The following is a 3395-nucleotide window of genomic DNA, read 5'->3' on the forward strand; positions in this document are numbered from 1 at the left end:
AACTTACCAGTGTCCTAAAGTCAAAGATATTGCAGCCTTCTCATTGGCCCACAAGCTGGAAGCAGGGAGGGATTAAAAAAAACTTGAATATTCAAAATTACGAATATATATCACAATATTCTAAATATTTGCAATTTCTCGAAGTGGCAATATTTGCGATACAAATTTCCAATTCAAATATTCGTGATCAACACTGAGATGGTGCAGTGTGTTTTATAACACCATCAACCATGCGTTTATCCATAGCTATGTATGTCAGTGTCAGTGACATTTTTTGCTATTGCTTATTGCTTTCAATGAATTAGAGGACATAGAAGGTTGGGGAGAGTAGAGAAAAAGCAAAAATGTGGTAACATTTTTTTGGGGGCATATAAAGAGTGTTAAGAGACGCTAGAGCTGGAGTCAGCAACCTTCAGCACTCCAGCTGTTTTGTAACTACTAACCCACCATGCTCCATTCATTTATATGGGAGGTCTGAGAAGAGCAGAACAAATATGTATGCTGGGAGTTGTAGTTTCACAACAGCTGCAGTACCGGAGGTTGCCTACCCCTGCCCAATTTTCAGGCCAGAGCATATTTGATTATTGTAGAATTATTTTAGACACAAATCTAATTTTTTAGAAAAATTCAAAGAATCGAACCCAATACAAATCTCAAGAAATTTGCTCATCTCCAACGTCATACCCCATTGGTGTTTTTCAAAAGTGCAAAGTAAAAGTTTAAAATTTTTACACAAATATACAATTTCACTGTCCAATTTGTTGCGCCGATCAGTGTAAAAAGTAAGCGTCATTATTATTATGCTGTGTTTCTTGGTTTTATAAACACCCTGTATATGGTCCTATTCTTTTGCCTGAACGTAGGTGCATTTTGAGGCCCAATGTGGTGATTTACATTGCTTTTGCTGACAACTATAGAGGTTCTGGGGTGAAAGAATAAATTAAAAGTATGCCCCTCACAGTATTTATAAAGGGGTAGAGTGAATATTTTGATGCCTCAAGTATTTTGTAGAAACTAATGCGCAGCAGACCATCTAAAACTAAAACAGACATTTTTCCATAGAGATGGCTTTTTGGTGCCTTGCTGATTCTGCGCTAGCATCCCTGGTCCTTACAGTGGGATTTTGAAACGAGCGACTGCTGTACACAGTCCCCTATGATTTAATCTTCCTGTCTCACATGCGTCCTTTGTTGCCTTGGATTTGCCTTTTGAATTTGCCTCTAACTGCCAATTTAACCACTGACCTTTCTCCTGGTGCTGACCCTGTCTGGAATTTTACTTGTATTTGTAACTCGCTCTCACTTGGCTTGCTATACTAAGTGGGCTTCTGAATAAGTGGAGTTTAAAGAACCGGAGTGCTAAGACAAGGTGCAAGTAACTAAGATTTGCTCGATTTTCCTTGTGTATTGTTGGCTTGATTCTAACTAGTCCTCCAACTACAGCAGACAGGGTCTAAATTTGAACTCGTATTTACTGTTTTCCTTCTTTACTGTTCATCCCCATTTAAACATGTGCTCCATGGACAATGATAATAAGTGTGTGTCCTGTGCAATGTAGGCATGCCTTGAAGAGCCATACGAGGGTGAATACATTTGCAGTAGATGCAATCACGTTGCATATTTGGAAGCCCAAATCTTTGATCTAAGTAAGCAGCTTGAAATACTTAGGGGTATTGCAAAAAAAGAGAGAGGCTTAGTCCTCACTGTGCAGGCACTTACTGGGGTCAGTGAAATGGAGGTGGGAGGAGGAGGGCAAGATCAGGACTATCAGGTCAGCAGTTGGGTTAATGTAGGAAGAAGGGGTAGAGGGAAAAGTGCCAGAGAGGCTAATCCTGAGCTGGAATGCCCTAGTAAATATGCCTGTTTGGCTGATATTATGGATAAAATCCCAGGGTCAGAAAAACTGCAGCAGGGCGTATGTTCTAGCAACCAGGAGGAACGCCGAAGCAGGAAGGATGGGAAAAGGAGTGTAGCAAAGGTCAGACAGATGCCGGTGGTACGGTACTCTATTATCAGAAGGACAGACAGGGTCATCTGTTGCCGAGATCATGAATGCCAAACAGTGTCTTGTCTGCCGGTTGCTCAGGTTCAGCATATTGCGAATCGGATTGACAGATTGCTGGGTGGGGCTGGGGAAGACCCGGCGGTCGTGATACAAATTGGCACCAATGACAAAACTAGGGGGAGATGGAAGATCCTTAGAAATTATTTTAGGGAACAGGAGTGAAGCTTAATTCCAGGACCTCCAAGGTAGTGTTTTCAGAAATACTACCAGTGCCACGAGTGTCTTCAGAGAGACAACGGGAGCTTAGGGAGTTAAATAAGTGGCTCAGAAGCTGGTGCAGGAAGGAAAGGTTTGGGTTCATGGAGAACTGGGCCGACTTCTCTGTCAGTTATAGGCTCTACAGTGGGGATAGGCTGCACCTTAATGGGGAGTGTACAACTGTCCTGGTGGAAAATATGGTTAGATGGCTGGGGGACCTTTTAAACTAGGATCAGGGGGGAGGGTGGGGGATCATACTAATGAGGGGGTAGATAGTGTAGATAGAGAGTGGGATATAGGAGGGGATAGTGGGGATTTAGTGGGGTCTGGGGTTAGTGAGGAAAGTAGAGAGAAGACTGAGCAGAACTATACACCAATGAAATATAGAACTGCTGGTAACAAGAACCTGTTACATACAGATGTAGCAGGGTTAACACTCAAACTCTTAACTCAAATTTCGTAACTCATCGTGTTATCCTGAAACAAAAGCCATTGAAAAGCAATTGAAGGTGTTTGCTTAACGCATTTAGTTTATATAAAACAACTCGTAAAGCATGAGTGTTAAGCCTACTACATCTGTATAAACATCAACCAAGGCAACCCAAAAATCCCAGATATTCACTTTACAGATAATAGTAATTTAAAATGTATTTTCACAAGTGCAAGAAGTCTAGCTACCAAAATGGGGGAGCTGGAGGCTATGGTACTAGAAGAACACATAGATATAGTGTGGCTGAGACATGGTTGGACTCTTCCTATAGCTGGGCTGTAAATATTGCGGGTTTTACACTATTTAGGGTCAATAGGAAAGGCGGTGGCGTGTGCCTATACGTGAGGAGTGATCTGAAGACAAGTGTGAAAGAGGCAATTGCTGGTGAGAATGGTGAGGATGTTGTAACCTTATGGGTGGAATTTCAAAGGGATATAAACACTGAAAAAAATAATACGTGGTGTAATCTATGGACCCCCTAACATTACAGAGGAAATAGAAATGGAGCTGTATAACCAAATAGAGCGGGGGGCACAGACTGGTACAGTGGTCATAATGGGATATTTTAACTTCCTAGACATTGACTGGGTCATGGTTCTTCCTCAACCACAAAGGGGAGAAGATTCCTCAATTTGCTGCAGGA

This window comes from Bufo gargarizans, chromosome 2 (genome assembly GCF_014858855.1).
Source record: "Bufo gargarizans isolate SCDJY-AF-19 chromosome 2, ASM1485885v1, whole genome shotgun sequence".
Lineage (NCBI taxonomy): Eukaryota > Metazoa > Chordata > Amphibia > Anura > Bufonidae > Bufo > Bufo gargarizans.